We start from the raw sequence: 26,301 nt of genomic DNA on the forward strand, positions 1-26,301 counted from the left end.
GGATGTATATCCTAGGAGAACATATATAACGCTTGTGTGCACAATCTATGTTTTATATGTTTACATTTCTTTTCACTTTTATCTACATTATTCATTTATTCTACTTGTTTCTTTTTACATGTTTATAATAGGTCATACCACAAGGATTTACATATCTATAAACTAGACACACTGATTTTAGGAGTCCCTGACATTTCCACCATGTAAAGCAGATACATATGTGTCTGTGTGTGTGTGTGTGTGTGTGTGTGTGTGTGTGTGTGTGTGTGTAGTAATATATTTGTTTCACCACGTAAGATGATATTGCAGGGTGATGGGCACCAGGGCTCCAGGCTTGGTCACAACCCCAGATGTTCACCCTCATAAATCTGAATTTGAGGAGCCCTGTGGACCAGAGCTTCATATGTGGACCCTGAAAGTTAAGACAGTGAATGAAGGGAAATTTGCCTCCAAGAGAATCAGTGTACACTGTCCTGTGTTCCGGATAAAACAAAGACTTGTAGCACTCAGTTATTTCCAACATGAAATCACATTGGTAACCAGTTCCGAGCTCTTGGAACTCAGATATATTTGGTTCCAAAATGACTCAGACCCATGTTCTGAGTTCAGAGAGTGAAGTGAAGGTGAAGAATCCACTGGAAAATGGTTTCTATGGATGATGATGAAGTCATGTCATGATGGTAAGACATGAGGCTGTGGAACCCAGAATAAAGGCTCAGGTCCTTCAGTGATTCACACATTTTATTCCTTTCTTGATTCTCAGGAGAAATGGAGACCCTCAGTTTGGCCTAAAACAAATCAGACTCCAAATACAATGAGTAACAGGTTTCTCAGTTGTGGAACTGGATTTAGAAGGTGAAAACTTCTTCAGGAAAGCAGGTGCCCCTGGTGGATATTCAGGAATCCTGAGGCAATATTGATCTTCTCTGAACTCCTCGTCACGAACTCCTATCTGCAAACCTGAGGATCATACAGTGGAAATCTCATTGGATGAGTCTGGCTGACCTGGTCTTGGTGAGTCTCAAAATTCCACTATTCCAAGCTCAGCACAGCTAGAGAAGGATCCACATGCAGCCAGGAGCTGAACTTGTGAGAGAGAACATTCACTAAGCACTCACAGTTCTGGAGACTTGGAAATCAATATGTCTTCCTGAGATGTGTTTTGAGTTTAATTTTGCATACGTGTTGTCACCTGTTGGGAGCCCTTGAAGCTGAAAATTGACCTGGGGCATGACTCAAATGTGATCCTACCAGAAAAACAAAAACTCCCAGGTCAGCCTCGTGAAGAAGTTCCTACAGCCCAGGAAAACACCAAGCCCCTAGACAATCCAAGCAATGAGTTGCTAGGCAGAGGGGTAGATACTGGCATCATCTTTCCCAGTATATGAATAAACAGGCTGCATTGGTTGAGCAGTACCTTTCCTCCTATCAAAAATATATGGGCTCCACTTGACCCCAGCTTTGTCTCTTCTTTATTTTTCTCATCCTCTTACCAGCCTTCACTCCAAGAACCTCAGGAGCCACATTGGGTGGCAGCAAACACCCATGTTCACCCCATTCAGCCCAGTATATGAGGGGTTTCAAAATGTACAATACACTGATGGAGGTTTGATACCTACCATTACACAGAGAAGAGAGAATAACTGTAGTATTTGTTCTGATGTATAGACTAATTAACCAAAAATGAATGGACAAAACTATCAGCCACCATTGACAACATAAAGAGAATCAGTGAAAATAATGGAGCCTAAATTACCCACATATTGACAGACCATAAGAATGATTAAAGCTCTAGCTATAACCCAGAAAACCAAACTATCATAGCAATATAGACACAAAGACCAACCAAATTTTATCATTCAACAAACATCCAGTGAATGTATCAACTACAGAATCATTAACGACAGAAAATAATTCAACAATACAGTCTACTGTCAACTACAGAGCTAAACAAATTAATAAGGCTTACAAGTAATAAAAAGGGCAGTGGAAGGGGTGGGGAAAGGAAAAAGAGAAACAAAATTTGAAAATAATGAGAGATGAGATGAGAAATTTAAGGCAAAATATTAAACAAGAATGAAAGAAATTAGTGGAATTAAGATAAAGTAATACAAAAAAGTAAATAAAAAAGACAAAATGATTAAAAACAATAAAACAAAAAAGAAAAGAAACCACAGCAGAAATAAACAAAGAATCTCCCCTTTGTGTTTGAGTGGGTGGTTTCTTCCCCAGATCAGTAAGATGGAATACACAGATACTGGGGGAGCAGTGAGTAGCAAAGAGCTCATTCTTTTCTACCCACTTCTTCTGTTTGTGTGCTGAGTCCTGCCCCACACTTCTTACTGGGCGGTGTCAATCAATGATGTGGTGTCTCCTTTCATGACTGTATTCATTCTAGCAGCTCTCAGTGTTTGTGACCCTGTGTGCCCCCAGTCACTGCTATCTTCACCTAGTTTCATGGTCTGTGGTCCTGTGAACCCCCTTGCCCCAGAGTTCTCTCTGTCCATACACTCCAGTGTATGGCAACTGTCCAAGCTGAAGCATTATCTTGCCATATGGGAAATACAAACAGGTCTGCAGGTTCTCTGTCTTCTTAGGTCACAAAAGGTGGGATCAGGGAGTCTGTTTGGCTTAATAGCAGCACTTTCACGCTCTCAGAAAATCACATGAAAACAAATTGGCTTTTCACAAAAGGCACAGACCACTAAGTCATACCTGACCTGAGCTCAGCCCTGCTTAAACTTCTCAGGGAGTCTATGTCTGTGACTGTGACTTATGGCTGTCTCTTACCCAGGAAGTATGGTAGGGTGATCCAGAAACCCTGAATGTAGTTACATTGTGACTTCTCATCCCTGGAACTGTTTAGTCCTAAGCAATTAAGCTGCTCCCCAAATGTGTCATGATGAATCTCTCTCGAAAGTGACAGAGACTACAATGGATTTCTTCTCCAATTCTATCATGTCACATAGAAGAAGTTACTTTCATAATTAACCCCAACATTGTATTCACAGTTGACCACAAGCACAGAATTTTCTGGGGGTTTGCATTGCTAGTTCAATCCATTGTTTCTCCTTGAGACCTCCAAATCTGTCCAGATTATCTTCTGTTTGCAGAAACAAGATCCCTTCTCAGGAATTAGGTTTAGCATTCTAGAGGGTGTTCTTCTTTTCTGTGCATTGTGTTCACGTTTTCCAGTTTCTCTGTGATTTCTAGTTTTCTTTGATTGCTTTCCTTGATTTCCATGGCTATTTTTCCTTTTCACTTCTGTAAGTCACTGTTTACTAGGTATCTGGCTTTCTGGTCATGGAGAGGCTGTGTCATGCTCCTGAGTTTTAATCTGCCATCTTCCAGGCTTTTTAAAAAAACAACTAGAGTGAACAAATTTTAGAAACAGTGTAAACTTCAATGAAGTAAGTTGACAGAGAAAATCGTGACCAGCTTGGGCTATTTGGATACAGGTTGTGGAAAATATTCTGAAGACATTTTCTACTTCTGAATCACCTCAGGGGATGGAAACATTTAAATGTGCTTTGCACAACATGAGAGGTCCTTCTCCAAAAATGTGCCAAAAGGTGCAAATCAGTCACCTGAGCCATCACTAGAAACAGAGAGATCCCAGCTGGGTGCTCATAACACCAGTGCCCAGAAGGGAGAGAGGAGGATGAGTCAGGCATAGCTGATGTGTTAGGGTCCTGGGGAGGAGATGTGGGCACCAAGGATAGGATAGTGGTAACCACAGAGTAACACTTTTCGTGGCTTGTATTCAATCAAATACCAATAATTAACAATTACACATATGTATATATCAGGCTTCCTTTAAGACACAACTTAAGCTCCTATAACATGGTCAAAAATGAAATTCTTGAGTACATGTCAGGGTAAAGCACTCTCTCACTGCAAGAAAATTCCAACCCATATCTGATATCTGATATGAATATTAAATGAAGGAAGATAAAGAGCTGAAATTGCAGTAAGATATTGCCCAGCTTCACTGCGAGCCTTATTATCACATTACTGAGGAGACTTTCGTGTATCTGAGGTACAGAAGATGATGTCTTCCACACAGCTGCAGTGTAAAATACTGCCACAGCCTACTGATTGACACATTTCAGAGCAACATAGCTGCAGAAAGCATTTGTGTCTTTTCTTCTATTTTTCCTTGTGTTCATTTATTGTTTTTTAAATTTTACTGTAAAGCGAAAAAACAAAAAAAAATTCAAAATGAGACAATAGGAAAGTAAAAATGGTTGATAAGCTGAGAATTATTATATCTATGTTAGGTACCTAAGAGTACAGGATGTGGGCATTTAACTGTCCAAGGCATCTTAGCACAAATCAAGTATATGTATTTGTTTTTCCCTCCCTTTTCTCCTTCCCCCATACCAGCATCTCTTTCCTTTTCAAGTTTCTTCCCATTTTATATTGTTTTTGTGTTACGTAAAAATTGACTCTTAGCCTCTTTGCAGATTTCGAGTATACAATACATTTTAGGTAACTATAATAAAGTAGGACTCTTGTGATGAAGGTCATTGGTCCTAACATAGATTCAGGAGGAATGAGTCATGGAGATCTATCCGCACCTCACAGGGATATGGATGAAGAAGCTTTCTTTCTTCTTTTGAGCCAAGTGTGTTCTCTTTCAAGGTAAGGAAATTGGTGAAGAAATTTTCTACTGGTCACAAGGAAAGATCTGAGGAGATGTATTGTGTGTCTTCCTCTGGCTGCAGACAGGAGAACTCCACTGCCCAATGTGCTACCTGCCCCATGCTCTCATCTATACAGCAGCTCTCCTTTGTTAAGAGTGAAAAATCATGATGAACAAAGAGAATTTAAACTTTTTTAGCACTCTCAAAACTTAAAACTTTTGGCCAAGGTTATATATCAGTAGCAGAGCGCCTGCCTGACAAACATGAAGTCATGAGTTCAATTCTTCTTACCAAAAAGGAAAGAAACAAAACTGAAAATCCTTCAATGAATTATAGTAAATAACTGTTTATAAGAATAGGAATTATTCATAAAATAACAGGAATAAAAATATACCAAAACCTCTGATTTTGCATCATAATTTTCCCTAAAATATGAAACCATGCGAAACAGAACCAAATTCACAGAAATATTCCGTGTTCATTGGAGATATTTTACTCAGTTTACTGACATCACAACTAAAATAGAAAGAAATGGTTTTCAAAGATTTTGAAGAAATGCTAACATAGTAAGTCATTAAAAGCACACGGTAACCAAGGCTAAAATCTTTGACAGAGTAGAGCAAAAGGGCTGGAAATGAACAAATAAGTAAATATAGTTACACAGGATAAAATGGAAATGGAAGATAGACCAATACCGTAATCCTCTCCTGAACTGCAAACTTTGAGAAGACTCATGCAATGAATGAGGCACATTTATTTGATAACTTGACCTTATGTGGATATTGGACACTGGGTTCAGATGGCAGGGGATGCTGCCTAGAGGAGCAGAATCACATCTGGATCTCTCAGAGAGCAGTGAGTACACAGAAATGCCTCCCTGTGGTTCCGAGTGCAGTACGGGATGTACAGTGTGCATGCATTGTGATTGTTTGGCAGTGGGTTCATTGTGACCCTGGTTAGAGCTGTTACAGCCTGGACCTCATCTGAAACTTTCCCATGCACCTGGCCCAGGCTGTGCTGTGGGGAATAGGAACTGGTCATCTTCCTATGTGGGCAGCAAGCAATGAACGTTGCACATTGTGACCTGGGGCTGAGACAGTCACATCCTGCTTGTTTTCTACCTCTCCTCAGTTCCTACCTCCTTTCTTACAGAAGAAATATCATGCCCCAAATCAGTCAGCCTCCCATGTCCTGTAAATCCTGGAAGGGAAGGCAGCAGAGGGTCATGGTGGAGAAGCCTGTACTGAGATGTGGGGTTTACAGGACCCAGGCAAGAGGAGGAGCATTGGGAGGCTGAGCTCATGCAATGTTGGTGCCCAGCCCAATTGGCCCAGGTCAACACTCAGTACCTGGCGCAGTCAGGAAGGCAGGGTCTACATAGGCATGAGTCACTCACTTCCCATGTGACTGTCTCTCCAGGATGTTTTTTGACCCTATCCTTTACACCACAAGCTGTGTCCTGACTGTTCCTGCTCACCCCTTAACTATAAAAGTCTTCCCAGGTGGGAGGTATGGGTGGGAACAGGTGACATAGCAGACTTTCCAGTGAATCCTCTGGCAGCTCATGAGCAAGGTGTCGTAGTACCTGAGGGTGTCATTCTGTTCAGGAGTTGAAGTGCCTCTGCCTTGTGCTAAGACATTCTCCTGCAGGAGCCTGTGATGCTCAGAGTCTGGGGTCCAGGGTGAGCTACAATCCCCTCTGTGAGGAGGAAGCCCCAGTTCTGGAAACTAAGACCCCTGTGAAGACCAGGAGCTGCCTACTCTTCTCCAGCCTGTCCAGGATGAAAAGATAAAGGGCTTTCTTGCTGCAGAGTCTGAGAGGAACCTCTGTGAGAGAATTGTGATAAATAACTCCACATTTGACTTCTTGTGCTTGACTCTCTGATTTCAGTCTATTTTCCTACACATACATTGTTATTAATAAAGAAAGTTGTGAAGATACACTTGGCTCAGATTGGATCCATGCTCTAAGTGAAATTGGTGTTCTGGGAGACCTGTCATGTCCATGCTAGGATAAGCATCACATTGCCCAAACACCAGGAATCCCTGGACATTCAGATGCCCTGGGATGGCAAAAACCTCACAGGGATGCAAGTAAAGAAACCACTGAGGGCTGTGAGTGCAAGAATGGCTTCACACTCCTTCTCTAAGCCAGGACCCTCTGCTCTCTCCCGTGGCCATGACAACCTTTCTGTTAATCCTGGATTCCCTGGGATGATGTGATGCTGTGTGGTCAGCCATTCTCACACAGGTTGGGACTCTGATCTCTGAGCTCCACTGTGGATTTCTAAACAACAAGCTCACTGAGCGCTGTTCTGTATCTAACACCAGAACACAAAGAGGACCAGATGGTAGGTGGGACAGCAGCTCCCTGAGCAGACAGCCTCCCTGCAGCTGTCAGCCCACACATCCCATGGTGCTGCCTGCAGGGGTGCAGTGTTGGGCTCTTATCTCTCCCCTTCCTCCTATAGGAACCTGCAGCCAAAGATACACAGAAAGCGACAATGACGAGAGAACACAGACCCCTACAGCAGTGTTCACTCCCTGCCCTGTACACCCAGGACTGTGAGTCCAGTCCACTACCAATGGAACTTAACACCCACTAAACTCATGTAGAGGGCAGGGCTCCCCAGTTTCTGAACCCATAGAGCACCTCAGGCAAGGAACTGTCCTCTGCTGGGCAGGTTTCCTCCATGGTGATGCTGCTCCTACTCTAGGAGGCACCTGCTGAATCTGCATAGAGTGAGACCTTGTTTAACAATCTAGAGTCATTTAGCCATACCCAGTGTCCTGTGACTCCATTAGTGACATCAGACCTGTGAGGACATGAGCCACACTGGAGTTCTCAGGTTAAAGTTTCTGAAACTCCCTTGAAATAATCTCATAGAGTTTGGTGTGAATGTACAGACCAACATTTCTTGAAATTATCCAGTGATGAAGTCTATTCTGGTATCTGAGCTATCTATCAAGTAGGGCAGTAAGTAGCAGTGGATATCACTTACATTAAAATTGAAATAAATGAAAAAAGCTAAACTTCAGCTCTTCACCAAGATCTTCCATGAGTTAGGAGTTCATAGCACACAGGTTAGTGCAGCCTGCAATGTAGAAAAGCAGGAATTCAGCCCTGCTGAATTCCATGGCAGCAACTTCCCTCCTGCTCTAGATTGGTGGTGGAAATGTAGAAACACAGGGCTGGGTCCCATGTGAGATACACACAGACCGTAATATTTGATGGCGAGGGCAAGATGACTTTGTCTCCTGGCATCAGGTAACAAGCAGAATCCCTACTGCACTGTCTCACATCTTTTGCCTTCTGGAAATTGCTGGGATAGAGACTTTGCCCCAGCACTGAGGCCGTGCACCTATCCTGATCAGGATGTCCTGTGAACAGGTAGCAATGACCTCTTTCTGCACTCCATGTGCTCTGGAAGCGGGATTCTGCTGAGCATCCAAGTCTCTCTCCATCCCTCTTCTTCCCTGGAATCAATGTCTGTGCAAAACAAGCCCTAGTCCACTACTCTGAACTAGAGACTCTCTAGCTGTTGGAATTAGCATTCTATTTTCTTTCCATGGAATTCTCTGATTTCCTGGGGCAATCAGTGTATACACAGAGTTTCTCTTCACCTCAGCCTCAGTGAGGAGGGTCTGCAGACCCCGTTGGGTCTGTGACCCTCAGTGTACAATTCACTGTTCAGTACCCGATCTCCCTGGCCTCTCATGCCTGGAACATGGATGCTCTGAGGCCCAGGTAATTCCCATTCACCTCTCTCAGCAAGGTATCCTCCACAGTTCCTGTCAACAGAGGGTTCTGGAACATGTGCTCGGGAAGTGGGCTGATGTCCACCCTGACAGAGGAAGACTCTAAGGACCCCAGGACCCTCTAATGTGACCCAGTGCCTCTCCTTTCCCAGGGGCAGTAGGGTGATGGTGCTTCCTCTGCTGTTTGAGGCCTGTGGCTGAGGGGCACACACTGGTCAGTGGGCAGGGAGGAGTCCACACACACTGTGAGCCTGCTGTGTGCAGGATGGCCACCCACACTACAGGACACACACAACCCATGCCAAAGAGGGTGAAGTAAAGAGGGGCAGATAGGCATCCACACCCTTTCTCTGCCTCACCGGGCTTGGATCTGAGCATGGTGCAGCTGACCAGATGCTAAGATGAAGCTTCACAAGCAACAAATATTCTTAGCTTTGCAGCACAGCACAACCAGCCTCTCAGTGTTAGACTGTGGGTTTTATTTTAATCAAAAGTGATGGAGAATAGATTACAAACCAGGCCTTAAAAATGTTTTTACACTTTTCTGCTCAACATTTGCCCTGTATATTCAAGTGTGGCTGCAAACCATTGTAAGTGGGGAAAACAGGTTAATCAATTTTCCACTGGTAGAAGTTTTATAACTGGTATCTCCCTTCCTATAAGCCATGATCACTTGACCCAAAAATACAGTGGTCAAATCTATTTGGTTGAGGCAATTTTCTTCACAGTCTGTTTCAGTGTTCTCTGTTGTTTCTTTTCCCAGAGTTTCCTAAAACATTATAGGAATAAGACTTTATGAATTTTTCTTACTAGTTCTGGAATACTTTTAATTCTTTGGAGAAATGAGATTTTTAAATCTTAAATTGGAAAAATAAAAGAGCTCCCCCAAACTGTTAAAAGCTGCCTTCGATCAACTTCCCTAGACAGTGCTTTCTGTCCAGGTTCTGATGCTCTAAGTTCTCACAGGAACCACAGTTAAACTCCCGACCCCCCAGCACTCTAGGTTGTCTCCTATCCCATCCTCCCCAATTTTCCAGATTCCACTCCTAGACCATTTCCAAATCCACTCCCAGTGGAGCCCATAGCTCAAGTGACTCCAGACCATTCCTGATACATCCACCAAGTGATAGTGCTCCCACTGCAGGTTCCCCTCCTGTTTCCTTGTGCTCTGATCACACTGCTCTGGACACAGGTCAACTCTACCAGGGGCCTCTTGCATTTATGGACCATGTAGGTACTCAGACTATGATAGGCCCTTTGTGTCCCTTAATTTCCTGCATGAGGAAATTGAGCTTCCTATCTGGGAGCAGTCACCATGCTCACCCAGATGCACACGAGATCTCACAGCCAGGAACTACTGCCAGCTCTAGTCCCTGTCCCTGTGCACAGAGGCTCTGCACACACCAAGAACAGTGACCCTGCCTGGGGAGGCTCAGAGGAAGCCTCACTGCTCAGTGTTCTCTCAGCTCTGTCACCTTTCACAGTGCTTTCTTTACACAAGACAAGGAAGGGCTCACTGCTCCCCGGCCTTGTCACCTGGAGAATGTTGTTCTTCAAGCCATAGTGAAGCCCTGCAGCCCTTCTCATTCTCCATGGATCCAACACAAGTTGCTGGGCAGAAGGAGCCTCTGTAGGCCCATTAGAGCCCTCAGCCCTGGAGGAGCACATCAGCAAACAGCAGAAGCAGCCACTGTCCCTGGGCATGCACAGCACTGACTGTCACTGTCCTCTCACACAGGTGAACATACTGATGGTAAAGCACACATGGAAAGCAAAGACCTGCACGCAGGGCTCAGCCTGCCACCTCCTATTCACACAGGGCCACTCTCTCTTCAAGGACAGCCCAAGCCCCAGGGACAGTGAATCCCAGCTGAGCTTTCAGCCCACTACACATGTGTGGGGACAGCTGTGGTGATGCACTCAACAGCATAGACAGGAGTGGTCTTTCAAGTCCCTAGAAGGAAAACCATGAACATGGCAAATCAGAAAGGAGCACAGTAAAAAGCACACATTTATTTCAGCTGCTGAGACAGTCAGTGTGCGGTTACTGTAGTGAAATCCTGGAGACAGTCACTATAGAGAGGAAATGTGATGAGGGGGAGAACCCCTCGACCTCCTGTTCCTGCAGGATGAGTGATCAGATGCTGGGTCCCCACTGAAGATCTCCCCTGCAGCATGCAGGCCATGTGCTCCTCAAGACCGTGAGGTATTTCTGGAGTCTGGGAAAACTCTCCTAAGTAATCATTCATTCAAAAATGGCCCAGGAGTGACAGTACAGAGGAGGTTCTCAGAAAGAGTGGTCTTGTTGGAGTCCTGTTTCTGAAGCCATCAAGGACAGCCCAGCACCTTCCTTTAATGCCTAAGCTCTTGCCATGTGTGAAGGCCTGGGACTACGAGAGCTCAGAGGCTGAGAATTCTCCACAGAGATTCAGATCCTGATACTGCAGAAGGCAGAACCCAGTCAAGGGCGGAGCTCTCTGCATCCTTTGGTTGGGTCCACAGAGGTGGGGACAAGAGATACCAGAAGCTCTGAGTTTCCACTTCCGTTCCTCTGTCCTGCAGCGCTGAGGTCTCCTCTGTCAGAGCTGGAGCCATCAGAGGAGGTGACACGATGCCTATGGTGCCTGTTCTGCTCTGCCTAGGTCAGGATAAGGTGGTGGAGGGGACCGGGTTGGGCTAGAGAGGGGTATCAGGTGAGACATCAGACAGAACCTATGACAGGACAGGAAACTCTCTTCCAGGGCTGAATGTGCACATGGCACTGCAAGGACCTGCAGGTGAGTCCTCCCCAGCAATCTGTGTCCTGCTTCAGCCTCAGCTCCTGGCCCTCAGTTGGAGGAACAGAGGATTGGCCTGAGCATGAGGATGGGGAGAGGCCTTGGAATGAAGTAGGGAACAGAGAGGGTCTTGGGCCCAGTCTCTGACTTCCTTACAGGGACCCTCCCCAAACCCACACTCTGGGCCAAGCCAGGCTCTATGGCCCCCTGGGCAAAGTATGTGATCATCTGGTGTCAGGAGATGCTGGGAGCCCAGAAGTACAATCTGTACAGAGAAGGAAGACCCAGGATCTTGGAGATGTCAATCTTACTCAACAACAAGGCCATGTTCTCCATCCCATCCATGACAGATGGCCATGCAGGGCGATATCACTGCTACTATCAGAGCACTGCTGGCTGGTCAGAGCACAGTGAGACCTTGGAGCTGGTGGTGACAGGTTAGAGGACAGTCAGGGTCCCAACTCCAGGATATGCCCTCAGTAAGGCGTTGGCACTTAGGGGTGTCTTCCTTTCACAGCACAGTGCTGGGGACAGTGTGGGAGGTATGAGTCCATTTCACATGCTGCCTATTTCTCTCCTAGGAGTCTACAGCAAACCCAGCCTTGCAGCCCTGCCCAACCACGCAGTGACATCAGGAGACAGTGTGACTCTCCAGTGTATCACAAGACAACAATTTGGTGGGTTCATTCTGACAAAGCGAGGATGAGACCATCTCTCCTGAACTCTGGACTCATGGCGACTTCCCAACAGACAGTTCCAGGTCCTGTTCCCTGTGGGTCCCGTGATTCCTGGGCACAGGTGGACATTTAGATACTATGGCTATTACAGGAAAAGCCCCCAGTGATCCCCTGTAGCTCATGGTCTCAGGTGGGAAGGCCCTGTCCCTGTCCTCTCTCTACTCAAAAATTTCCTTTACTTGTAAGGAAATTTTTTCTCAGTTTGAGTGAGGATGACCTAAGGATTCCAGCCAGGGGAGATTCCTTCCTCTATGCCAGCAGGGCTCCTCCAATGCATGCCCACCCAACTGGCTTGATTTGAATTTAGAAAGTGCCATGTGGGCAGGGGATAGTGTTGGAGAAACCTCAGGGGTGATTTTGGACAGTGATCACTGACAGGGTTCCCAGAGAGATCCCATGATGACACCTTCTCTTGTCTTCATTGCCAGGATCACCTAGTCCCTGCCCCCCAACCACAGGGCCCATCACCGCATCAGACTCATCCACAGGGTGCTCTGGGGACCCCCTCACGTGACCCTCAACACCCAGCTCCACAACAGGTGAGTCTTGGTCTCTGCCCTGAGCGTCCTGTGTCCAGGCTGCCTAGAGACTCTCAGCCCATCTCAGCCCTCGTCACAGCCTCAGCTTCACTCTTGTGCAGAAACCAGGGCTTCAGGTGGAGGTGTGGACAGGACCTGGGCAGGAGAGTATCATCTATTGTCCTTGATTTTCTCATCTGTAGACTGCCTGGGTGGAGAGAGCAGTGCCGTGTTGCAGGACTGTGAGGGTTTGAGGTGATGAATGCAAACCCCACACAGGACAGGGTCATCAGTAAGCACATAACTTCCTGATCTAGACATCACTCATGGCTATAGTCAAGGAAGGAACCTGAAAGTTCTGTCCTGCATCTTAGTGGTCTTCCTCCTCCTGCTCACACTCCTTGTGCTCTTATTACTCCAGGATCAGGGCCACTGCAGGAAGGCAGATGAGGAGGGAGATGGCCTGGGCTTCACTCAGGGAGTGATGGGAAGCTGGACTCAAGACCCTGAAAGCTGAAAGGATCCTGGTCTGACACCAGCCAAGAGACGCCTTGGCATCACACATGTGTTTCAGGGCTGCTCCTTCTTGTCACTAGGACCCGGCTCTGCTGCCACCTCCCCAGAAGACTTGTGCAGACTTGAGGTAAATTGTTCTCTCCTCCACTCATCCCCTCTCACCACACTCTGCTATTTTCTCTACACTTCCTCACCACATGATTTCTTAATCTACACCCCTGCCTTGTAGGCCTGAGCTCTCTGAGTGCAAGGATCCTCTTCTGCGTCTCCTCCCTGCACCTCACCAAGCTCCCTGCAGGCTGCTGCCTAGGGAGTGAGGAGTGGTGCTCTGCAGACCTCTCCTCCCTGAAGTCTCCATCACTAGCCCCACTGGGAGCGCTGCCTCCTCCAGGTTTCAGTCTGTGAGGTTGGTGTGGCTGATGCACCAAGCAGTCTGTGTCCTCAGAGCAGCCCAGAGCAGGGAACAGACAGTGGTGATGGAGCACAAGCCGGGCCCAGAGACCTAGGCAGTATACAGCGCTCTGAGCCACACAGGGCAGGGAAGGGCGAGTACATGTGGGAAGGGCAGGGAGGGCTCTAGGGAACGATTCAGAGAGGACCTTCTGAGCATATGTGTCTCAGGAAAGACCTGAACACAAGACATGTCTGTGACTGTCCAAGAGAAGAGCATTCCTGCCAGGGAACAGGAAGTATGATGTCAGCTGTGGACACGGCACCTTGTGCAGGAGCAGACTGAACTTCAGTGTCACTGGAGGTGATGGATGAAGGACAGAAGTGTCAGTGCTCAGGTGCAGAGCTCAGCAGGTCTCAATCCCAAGTGTCCCTAGGCCCTGATGGAGCTCGTGAAGCCTCTGGAAGCTTGCTCAGTGAGGATCTGAGCTGACTGCTGTTACAGTGCTCACTCTGGGGTCCCTGTGGCACTGAATGATGGCGCAGAGCAGAGTCATGGAGCAGCCTTTGTCACTCCCTACCTGCTGCAGAGCCCTGAGCATGAAGACCCCCAGGAAGTGATCTACACTCAGGTGCAGCCCTCTAGAAGGAGATGTGGCAAGGTCTCCCCTGCTAACCCCACATCAAGTGCATTCCAGGACCTGAGCATGAGATCCACAGGAGAGGACAGGCAGGTGAGTCTCATCACCTGTTGGTCCCCAATCTTTCACACTGCACCCACATTGCCATCTCTACTCTCTCTCCCTCCAGGAATCTGACTCTGAAAGTCCCCAGAGAGTGACCTACACCCAGATGAACAGCTTCAAGAAGAAATGGCAGCAACCACAACCCCTTCAACCCAGGAAGAGGAGCACCCAGCTGCACCCAGTGTGTACGCCTGCCTGGACACTCAGCAGTATGGGAGAGATCTCAGACCCCACAGTGCAAGTACTGAGACATGAGCATAGGTCAGAGCAGACCAACCCCATGGACACCCAGAATGTGAACTGCAGCTCCCTGGACCCCTGGCATGGACAGCCCAGGGCCCCTGAAATATCTTAAAATAGTTTGATTCTGCAGGAGTCATAGCTAATGTAGCATGTCTGGGGTATGTAACAACCATGTTTTCTAAATAATGATTGGGTAAAAGAAGAAACTCCAAACCTAGTGCAAAATGTATGGTAATGAAAAATTGCACATGAAACTGTGGAAATGCAAGAAATGAAGGACTTTTAATGTAACCCAAAGTCTTAAATAAAAACTCAGAAACAGAAAAAAGTCTGAAAATAAATCAATGACTCAAGTGCACATCAGAAGAAAAAAGGCAAATAAAGTTTTTAAAATGGTAGAAAGAAGGAAATAATAATCAAAATAAGGCATTGTAATTTGATTCTGCACTTCAGGCCCTGGAGCTAATAAAACTCTGGAGCTAACAAAAGTTGAGTGGGGCTGCGAGTTTTGCCTTCTCCACGTGTTGGTGATTTGAAGTGGAGAAGTGTTGTCTGAAAAACCACTGAAATCTTGGTGCCAACCATGAGGAAATGAGAGCCTGGCACCTAGAGAGGACACTTCCCCTTTCTCTCAGGCTGCTCACGAGACAACTCTGTGAAAGACAGAACTAGGCTTGGGGTTGTCCCATGTGTCTGTCCTTGCTGCCTTGAACCATGGTCTCATTCATCTGCACAGCCCAGGAAAGTGGATACAGACACCATGACCATCACCTACACAATCCTGCTCTGCCTAGGTGAGATGCGAGGAGGAGAGGAGGAGAGGGGACATCCTGGTCTAGGAGGGACCTCACCCTATAGCCAGGCCCTGTTCCATCAGGAGACCAGTGGCTCAGGAGGCTCTAGGGAGCAGAGGACCTGCTCAGGCTCCAGGACAAAGCTCTCACAGGGAACTCTCTTCCATGGCTGAGTCTGGGTCCCAGGACCCAGTGCAGACAGGTGAGTTTGTCCCCAGCTGTCATGGGTACCTCCTCCTCCTAGGGACAAGGGATTATCTCTGGATAGTAGAGATGGAGCACAGCAAGTGTGGGCTGGCACTGTGAGATCTGGAGGTCCTGGGGCTGACAGCTGGGATGTGAGGGGAGGAGGAAGGTCCTAGGACCCAGGTGTGATTTCCCTTCAGGGACCCTGTGCAAACCCAGGCTCTGGACTGAGCCAGGATCTGTGATACCATGGGAGGAACCTGTGAAACTTTGGTGTGAAAGGACCCTGGAGACTGCCCCTCCCTAGGCGTGTTGTAAAACTGCTTCACAAAGCTTCTATATATTCATGCATTATTTTAGAATTTTTCCCTAATTTTAATAATTTATAATTAAAATTTGATTGTTTGAATTTTATAGATAATTATAAAATGTACATAGGAAAGCTACTGAGTATATTGCTTTCCTGAACCCTGGACTCACAGGTCCCAGTGCCAAATTCCAGGTCCTGTTCCATGTGTGCCTCATGTTTCCCAGTCAAAGGTGGACTTTCAAATTCTACAGCTATCACAGGAGACATCCTCAGGCATGGTCCAGACCCAGTGACTCCCTGGGTCTCCTGGCCTCAGGTGGGGAAGTCTCGGTCCTGTCTAAAAGAAGTCTAGGGCACCAAGAAGGTAATTGCAGATATTTCTTCAGGACAGCTCCGGGTGAGGACGATGAATTTTAGAATTCTCTGATTCACGGCATAAGCATCTGCCTTGCAAGCAGGAGGTGGTGAGTTCGATCCCTGGTACCGATAAAAAAAAAAAAAAAAAAAAAAAAAAAAGAATTCTCTGATTCTGTGAGATGCTGGAATATTGATCAGAACAGCATTAAATCTGCATATCATCTTTGGAAGTCTGACCATTTTCACTATGTATGTTCTTCCTACCCAAGAGCAAGGATGTCTTTCTGTTTGATGATATCCTCTTCAATCTCTTCCTTCAGAGTACTCTTCAGAATAATTTTCAATGTAGAGATCTTTTACATCCTGCAGTAGATTGACTCCTAGGTATTTCAGTTTTTTAAATGCTATTATGAAAGGTGTTGTTTCCCTAACTTGTTTCTCAGTGAGTTTTTTATTCATGTACCGGAAGGCTATTCATTTCTCAGTATTTATTTTTGTATCCAGCTACACTACTGAATTTTGCTTATTAAATCTGGGAGACTTCCAACGAGTTTTTGAGTGCTTTATCATGTTATCTGCAAATAATGATAATTTAACTACTTCCTTTCCTATCATTATTCCTTTCATTTCTTTCTCTTGTCTAATTGCTCTGGCTAAAGTTTCCAGGACTATACTGAGTAGGAACAGAGACAGTGAACACTCTTGACTTGGTTCTGATTTTAGAGTGAGAGCTTTCACTTTTTGTCCATTTAGTATGATATTGACTGTTGGTTTTTTCATCAATGACTTTAGTCAAATTGAGATAAAGATCTTCTACGCCAATTTTCTGTAGGGTTTTTTTTTTATCATGAATGGGGGTTGGGTTTTTGTCAAAAGTTTTTCTTGCATCCATTGTGATGATTACATGTTTTTTTGCATTAAAATGATGTATTTCATTTATTGATTTACATATGTTGAACCTGCATCCTGGGATGACTCCAAGGGGGTGCATAGTTTAAAAGTAAATAACAATTTTCCAATTTTCAGAGAACCAGGATGTTGCATTCCTTAATTGTGATAAATAACTTCTTAGTATCAATTCTTCTTATCCTAACAATTAAAATTGTTTCTTATTAATAAAATTTAGGAATATTTTTAAAGCTAATTCATGAAAACTTCTATGCATGCATGTGTAATTTTAGAATTTTTTCACTAATTTTAATAATTTCTAGCTAAAATTCAGATTAATTGCTTAAATTTTGTGCTACTTGTAAAGTATTCATAGGAAAGCTCTTTACTTTGTATGTTACTATTGTTTTTAGTTAAGTTAGAATTCTCTGCCTCTTGGTTTTCAACTGATCGCTTTTAATTTAATGATAAAATTTGTTTCAAGGCTGGGAATATAGCTCAGCAGCACAGCAATTAGTTTGACTCCCAGTACTAAAAATATTTTATATCAAAGAAAATTAGACAAAAATTTCCCTTCAACTGAGGATATAGCTCAGCAGCACAGCACCTGCCTGGCAAGCATGAGGTCATAAGTTAGATTCCCAGTACCAAAAATAAAAATAAAATAAAATAAAATAAAATGTTTGTGGTTTGTAAATTCCACTATAGCTTTTCCTTCTTCAGTTATGTACATGTGTCACTTTACATCTGTCAACCATCATATGAATGTGCACACATCCTCACGGTTAGTGTTCATCATTCACCATATACATGCACTTGTAACAAGCAGGAACACTGCATTTGTGAACCGCTGACTTCATCCTCTCCTGGAACACACTGAGATTTGTGTGTGTGGCTCTGTGTTGCTGTGTACTCACTGCAGGTGCTCCTCACTGTGCAATGCTGAGCTAAAAGAAGTCACAGGGAGGAGGAGGCACCAGGGAGCCTGGCTGAATGGTGAAGGGGAGGCAGCCCCAGACTTCACCCTTTGTGCCCCTGATGTTCAAGAGAGACAGCCCTTGACCCTGGGCCTGGTGAATCAGCGAAACTCATCTCCAGGGGAATTAGCTCACATCTTCCCATGCACCAGGGTATACAATGGCTCCGTGTTACCCCTTTCTCCCTCAGTCCTTCAACACTATGAGATGGCTTCTCAGGTCTTGTTCATCTCTGAGGTTCCATGACGCATCCTCAGGCTTAGAGGTCTCCTCCTGGTTACATCTCGTCTACTATCATCCATGGTGGTTACAGTGCCCGTGTTGGTTACAGTGCGTTTGGATCTCATGGCTACTTCCCAGCTCTCTCTTGAGTTCCCACCCACCCTGACACAGCCCAATTGTTCTTGCTGCTGCTGGAGTGTCCGCCTTGGCTTTGATCCCCTCTTCTGACAAGTCCAGCTCCTCCTCCTCATGGCTCATTTTGAGATTTGCTGTATTCTTCAAATCAATTTTACGTAGTGCCTTGTGGTTTTTGTCAGACAGCTGTAATGATGTCCCAGATGAAGGGAGCTGCTGTCATCAGGCCTTCACTGATACACTGGTGATGTGAGGGGTCCATTGCTTCCTGATCTGAAAACCACCCCTGGCCGAGCCTCCCATGTCCAAGTACAGCTGACCACATAACCACTGGGGGACTGAGGTGAGTACAACAGAAGCAGAAGCTGAGGCCCAGAGAGAGTTACTAAAGTCCAGGCAGCATGGACAGAGAATGATAAGCAGGCATGAGAAGGAAGTCAGCCACCACCCAACTCAGGAGAATTGAACCCAGGAGTCAGGGGCGCTGAGGCTGTGAGAACGGCTCAGAATTCCTTCACAAGGAGATGGAGATTGGACTCCATGTGCTGCAAAAGGAAAGTCCACGCAGGGGAATTCAGCACACAAAACCCACAGCTATACATGGGAAATGAGCTGCTTTCCTTTAAGCGTCCTTCTGATCCCCTCCCTGGGACAGGGATCCAGGTGAGTGGCACAGCCAGGGCTCATTGCGTTTCTGCTCCTGTCCACCTGCAGCAGGCCTACACCAGTGACTTACACAGTCAGCAAGATGTCTTCCCAGCCCAGTGCACAAGAAAGGGTGCAGAAAACGAATAGCAAACTGAATGGAAGATTCCTTGCACTGAAGAATCTTGAAGACAACTTTTATTTTAATGTTGGTGTGCTGGGGGACTAAGTCAGAGTCCTAATCATCAGCCACAAGTCAGCTTGGAAGTTCAGTTTAAATACATTTCACAAGCAGGAAGTACAAGGCTGATAACTGATTATTGCATGATTGGTTGCATGAATTAAGTCATATATTGTCAAGTAACCTAGTTCTAAGTAGATGAAAAGGATCACAAGGTAGGGACACTGTGGGAAGGAGGGAAAGAGGGTTTGAATGGAATAGGGAGGGTTAAATATGTACTTCACTGGGCCAGTCTGTTTCAGACATGAAACCCGTGAAGAAAGTTGGAAAACTGTGCATATTTTTCTAGGGAGGGAAAGTCATAAGCATTAAAGCTGGAGGCAGAGGGGCTGGTCTAGCATTTTTTCTGAGAGAAGCAGCTGGACACAGACAGATGAGGTTGAGCTTAGCAGGCTTCACATGTAAAAGGCAGCAAGGGCATAGTCACAGGACATTAATCGATTTTGAATTTTGTTAGGATGTCCATGGGTTTGCTATTCTATGATGTTCCTCTTACAATGCCTTTGATTGGGTTAATCCAGGAAAATATCTTAAGGGATATTTCACATACTTGCAGTAATTTGTTTATGTCTTCTGATTTCACACTGAAGAAAAGTCACCCTCTTTAGCAAATGGGCCTCGGAGAGCTGGCTACATATGAAGAGGAGGGCAGCGAGAGACACATATCTCAATTAGTACTAAACAAAAATCAAAATACCTTTAAAACCTAACTAGTGAAACAGAAACACTTAACCTCCTGGAAGTCTGGATAGACAAAAGGCTTGAAATCATGGGTGCAGGCAAAAATGTTCTGGACAGAAATTCAGCTGCCCAGGAAATAACATCAAGAAGCAACAAACTGTCATATATCAAATTCAAACACTTTGGAAAGCAAAGGAAATAATCAACAGAGTGAAGAAGCAATAAAAAAGTAGGAAATTTTTTTTACCAGCTACAACTGATAGAGAGGACTAGCATCTAGAATATATAATGAACACAAAATTAGCTACCAAATAGAAGACTGTTACGGTTGATACATGGTGTCAACTTGAGAAGTGTAGAAGTTTAACTGACTAAGGAGGGAGCCAGGATCCTCTTGTAAATACCCTCATCCTAAACAGAGATTTCCAGAGTGCTACACCTGTCCTGGAGGAAGGGAGTGGCCAGTGTACAATATAAAGAGAAGACGCTTTGCTCCCTCTTTTTTTCTCTGGATGCTACCTCTAAGTGTTGCCCCAGTGCCATGACACCCTGCCATAGAGCCAGCATATTATGGATTGAAACCTTCAAACTTGTTAAGCTAAATATACTGTTCCTTAATTTTGGGTATCAGGTATTTGCCCCAGCAATGAGAGAAAACTAACCAAGAAAAAGACCTACTACAAAAATGAATGACTGAAATGACAAGACAATTCTCAGAAGAAACAGTAGATATACCAATAAAATACAAATAAAATGGTCAAAAACTCTGGCCAATAGAAAACTGCAAACTCAATGACACTGAGATTTCCTCTTACTGCAGAGAAAATGGTAAACTTCAAGCAATCAAATTGTAACAAATACTGTCAAGGATATAGTAAAAATGCAACCTCTTACATTGTTGGTGGGAATATAAACTAGCAAATAATTAAGGTAATAAATAAATAAATGTAAATATTCCTCAAAAAGCTAATGATGCAAATTCATTTGATTACGCTACCCCTTCTAGGGTATCTTCCCAAATTATTTAAAGACATATTACTCACACGTCAGTAATTACAGCACCATGTGTCTTAATAGCCAAATCTCAAAAGGGCCCTAGATGTCCATCAAGAGATGCATGGAGAGGGGCTGGGGATTTAGCTCAGCGGCATAAGCGCCTGCTTGCAAGCAGGCAGTGATGAGTTTGATCCCTGGTACCAATTTTAAAAAAAAGAGATGCATGGATGGAGAAAAGGTGACAGCCAGGTATCATGGCAGACATCTGCAATCCCAGAACCTGGGAAGCTAAGGCAGGAGGAGCACCTTGAATTCAAGGGATGCTTGGGCTTCCTATTGATTTCAAGGCCAGTCTGAATTATTTGGTTAGACCCTGTTTCCAAACACAAACAAACAAAAACAAGAACAGGAAAGGTGGTAGTTATACACAATGGTATACTATTTTTCTATTAAGAAGTACAAATTTGAAAAGTAGGAAAGGTTGTACTTTGAAAGCAATGCTTAATAAAACAAACCACCCACACAAGCTTAAATCCCATGTTTTCTCACATACAAGGAAACCAAAGAAAATATAAGAAACAAAAAGAAATAACAAAAATGTGTCACTTATACACAGTGGATCATTACTGTGGCATTAAAACGGTAAACTTGTTTTAATTTAGGAAATTGCATGAATCATGATAAGAATTTTAAGTTAAGTAAATCAGACCCAAATTTTTAACACTGAATCAAGCAAGGAAATAAAACTGTCTCATGTTTAGGCAAAATACAAAAGAAACACTAAGTATACACAAATTAAAGAACAAAATAGAAGTAGATCATAAAAAGGAAGAGGTAGAAGTTTTTTTAAGAGATGGAGAAAGACTGGAGGGAAGGGTGTAGGAGGGGGAGAAACATGATTCAAATGTTTGATGTGTGTGTTGCAGCTCCACACATTGAATGCCACTAGTATGCGCTGGAATCATGTAGCAATAAAAAGAGAACAAGGGATGGTTCAGTGTACACACGAAGAAGATGGTTTGGGTGTGTTACCTTTATTTCATATTAACATACATGCTTTTCTAATCACATCAGAGTCACTCCCATTTATTTACTGATAAAATTTATATGTTCCAATATGAAGCAACTAAAATTTTAGGTTCTAAATCTAGTTTTCCTGCTTAAAATATGTATACAGCTATACATGTGCACATAAGTTTCATATACACATCTGTAATTATGTGCATTTTACTGTACATCCATATATACAAACACAGGTAACTCTAAGTATTCATACAAAGTTTTAATATTGTTCAACTGGAATACTTTATTTACCACTGGTTATTCTACAAAGACTACACAACTAAAAGGCAGAAAAATGGGGCACCTCCCCTTTCTGGAATGTCTCCCAATCTAGAATATTGTTCTCTTCTCATATTTCCAGTAAGCACTTGCACTTTAATCTGCTTTGTCCACAATTTCATAATTCAGCTATGCAAAACGATGAGGTCAGTGTGTACAATAATAGATGTTTTCGGTTTGGAGGTGAAACCAATCAGATGGGATTATGTAGGTCTCAAAGTTGCAGCACTCTGGAAAATCTCTTCTCTTGCTAATGACCTCCAGACTACAGCTGTTTGTGATGGTGAACTTTGTCAGGTTTATGTTTGTGTAATTTTACGTTACTGTGTTCTAAATGTTAAATACACTGAAACATTATACAGTCCAGATAAAGTCCCTCTAATACTGAGGAAATAGTAACCTATGAAATACAGCTATAAACAAGTACATTCTGTCTAAAAGGACATTCACTAACGATAGCAAATTTAGATGACAGCTTTATGTCTTTTAATATTTAATAATTAGACAAAGCAAACCAATTGTCAAAGTTAACATTTCAATATATGGCAAAATCCTGATGTTTCTAGTGTAATAATGTCATCATAATTGTTCTACAAAAATGCTGTTTATATTTTATTTCAAATTTTCCCTATACAATTTCTGCAACTGTTATCTATTAACATTCTACAGGAATTTGTCTTCTAAAAGATTACTATGATTGATAAAAGAAATAATAGTTCTCTGCCATACTTTATATTTCAAACTGCTCAATATATTATAGACAAGATTAGAATAGCTAAGCCTACTTCTTGCACTTCAGCAATAGTGTAACTGACCTCCTGGTTGTTCAACAACTGAGACTGGGGAATCAAACCTGAACTGGGCCAGGAGAGCATTCAATAATGTGACCCTGAGCCTCTAAGGTCATCCAGGACCCAGGTATAATGGGACAGATCCAGCGAGTTATTAACCTCCTGAAGAGGGACATTGTTGGACCCCAGAGGGCAGGAGTCAACCGTGGTACCTTAGGGTCAAAGGATGACTACAAAAGAGGGAAAGCCTGCCAGACTGCCAAGGGAAGCCACATGGGCAGACCACAGCCATCCTGACAAATTACATTGCACAGTGAAATATTATACAGGAGCTAAGAGGCTCCTCGAATAACCACAAAGTAACCCTTGATAAGCCCTTCACTGACTTTGAGATAGATGGATAAATGATGATGAAAATAGATTGAATGATAGATAGACAGCAGACAGAGCAATTAGTTTCACTTAGCACAAGTCTTACTTACTATGACTTTATTTTAAACACTCAATGGAAAAGTATAACAAAAGACATACAGAGGAACACTAATGTTAAGGCAAAATCCTGGGCTCCAAACACACTAGCCCATGCCAGAGTCTCCAGTTACATATGTCACTCATCACCATTATGGCTCAAGACTACATGGTCACAGTGGCAGTGTAGAGACACAGCTAGAGCCTTGTGCTCCTTCAGTGAAACAGCCCTTCAAGATGACAGATTATATACATAATCTTCCTCACACAAAAATCAGAGGATCTCACAAGCTCATAAAGGATAAGTCACCAACATGAGGTGGAGGAAGACCTTAAAACAGTAAAAGGAAATATCAGACTCGTAGAAAACTCCCAGAATCAGGCAAATGTTTGACCCAGTTGTTTACACCCCTACGCCAACCCCTTGGAAACAGGGCCAAGATGTGGTTCCTTCTCTTCCTTATCTCAATCTCTCTTTTTATCATGGTTTCTATGCTGTGTCATATTTTCTATACTCTTAGTGAAGATTTTTCTTCTCATACAGGGGCTGCTGAAGTCCTCATTGTCAGAGAACCAGGTCCCACAAGGAAGAGATCCCTGCCTCTAAACCAGCTCCAAGCACAGGCCACTGCAGGCTTGGGGACAGCCAGCCCCAAGCCTCTCTCTGTGAGTCAGCACCCCTGGCAGACTGTGGAAGGAGAGAACCAACCCCTACAGGGAAAAAATCTCCACGCAGAAACCACATCATTTTCATTGTTTTGTTGGGTTGGGTTTTGATTTTCTTTTGTTTTGTTTATGTTAACTCTGATGGCATGAGCAGCTATTTAAAAGATAGCAAGACATGTTATTGAAGCTATTATTAATTTGCTTCTGGCTTGTTTTGATGCCCTTTACTGCATTCATTGTCTTGTTTTTATTGTTACTATTGTGTTCTGTTTGATTTTTAATATGTCCAAAGGTATTTGCAGTTATTTCAAAGACAACAAAGGCACTGTAGTAACTAATGTTGATTTCGTAAGGTTTGTAAGCCCTGTATCACTTATTCTGGTTTACTTTGATTGATTCAATTTTGTTTCATTTTCCTTGGTTTTATCCTTTTTAAAATAAAATAAAATAAAATAAAATAAAATAAAAAATGAATGAGTAAAGTCCTCATTGTCATGCAGACAGAGGCAGTGATAAATGTAGCAGACTGTAGCCGGTGCACTGGAGAGACCCTCTGAGGAGTGCCCTGATTATCACCCCACCTGCTCGGATCCTGCTCAGCTGGGAGAAGCTAGATGGGGGCTTGTCCATCTTCCCTCACAGCAGGTAGCTACACATCTTTGGAGTGAGACTTTACAAAGCAAGTTAGCAATTCAGCTTAGGTTGGGGTAGCTTGGAAGACCCAGTATCCACCAGTATTTAAGTTGCAATGAGAACAATAACAAGAGGCACTAATGACCTATAAACTCCTGACCCCAAGAGGAGGTTCCTATGTCCCAGTGGTGCTCCTATGAAGCAGGACCCTACCAGGCAGGGAGGGCCTAGTTGTCCGGGCTCAGGCATCCTCCTCTGGTGATCCGTTACCATCGTGCTCAGTCTGAATCTCTACCACTGTCTGCGTCTCACAGTGGAAATCCCTCTGCAAAATCACCCCTGGGAGGTGAGGTCATTACCATCTTCCCACTGTGAAGTAGAAGGTATAGGATGGCACATGCCCTAGGTAGCCACAGGTAAATGTCACCCAGATCTTCCCTGGAAACTAGAGATGCCATGTGTGCAGCAACTAGAGGGCCCAGGGTGAGGCAAGAAGCTGTGGACTGCAGCAGAGTGGGAAGGCTGCAAGAATGGCCCAGTGGTGTCCATGGGGAACCTGTTCAGAAGGTACTGCCTCTTCCTGAGATAGGGGAGCTGGGAGTGGAGTAGGAAGCAGTGTGGGCCCAGACCCTGGAAGTGAATCCTGGCTCTGTATGAAGTCTGAGGTACATATCCTGCCTCCTCCTCCCTGGTTCACCCAGCTGTCAGTGCCCCCTGGCTTCTCCAGTCCACCCAGGCAGAGAGAGGAGCAGCCTTGAGTTGTGTCTTCTCCTCCATGCCCACTGGTGAGCAGCAAACATCTGCACCCAGAGTCTTCATCTTCCTGCCCTGAGCACCCTGAAGCTGAAGGTCCCAGTGAGGACCCAGGCCATCCTGTCTGTGCCACCACAGTGGCCTATCTCTGCCTCACTCCAGGCTCTGCTGCCTACACTGCTCATCATTCCATCTTCTGAGGCCTCTGTTGTTCCCATTCTCACCAGCCAGAGCCTCTGCAGGGCTTCATCTTCCTCCAGTCACACAGCATCTGTGATGTCAGTATGGTGCAGCATCAGCAGAGCTCCCCACCTCCCCTGTGAACAGAAGGACAGACACAATATGCAGACGGACACAGACTCCCACACAGGCCAGCCCTCTCTGAGTCACTGCCACACTTGTGCCTTCTCACCATGGCTCCCTGGCACAAGGGGAGCTGGAAAGCACTGTCCCATCTCTGCATGTGCTGTGGGAAGAGAAGCCTTCAGGTTGCAGCCTGGTCCACCACACATGAGCTCCTGGGCTCAGGTCTGTGCAAAGTCCCAAGGGAAACCCACACTCCCCCAGAGGACACCCACAGGCTTCCTGCTGGGGCTCAGGCTCCTGCTCCAGAGTCACCACAGGTTTCCAGGAGTGCAGTCCTCCTGCCCTGCATCCCTACCTGGTGGCCCTCTGCAGAAAACAGAAAAGTGTACATGTTAAAGCTTTTCTGTCACTTTAAAGATGAAACTCAGTCATACAGAGGACACAAGGATGGGGCGGAACCTTTGCTGACTCTCTGTGCTTCTCTTCATAGAGGAACTTCTGACCCCATCCTGGTCCTGCCCTGGTCTCAGCCTGTGTCCTCTCCTATCTGTAGATTTGCCCTGATCCAAAATTGGTTCA

The 26,301-nt window shown here is 44.7% G+C and overlaps 1 pseudogene; it reads left to right on the forward strand.

Moving 5' to 3' along the window:
• Window positions 1-11,160: 11,160 nt before the first annotated feature.
• On the forward strand, window positions 11,161-16,522 carry LOC134477089 (leukocyte immunoglobulin-like receptor subfamily A member 6; annotated as a pseudogene).
• Window positions 16,523-26,301: the final 9,779 nt, after the last annotated feature.

The sequence above is a fragment of the Cavia porcellus genome, unplaced genomic scaffold (assembly GCF_034190915.1).
Source record: "Cavia porcellus strain 051 isolate PalLab524CR breed Dunkin Hartley unplaced genomic scaffold, mCavPor4.1 scaffold_7, whole genome shotgun sequence".
In the NCBI taxonomy this organism is placed as follows: domain Eukaryota; kingdom Metazoa; phylum Chordata; class Mammalia; order Rodentia; family Caviidae; genus Cavia; species Cavia porcellus.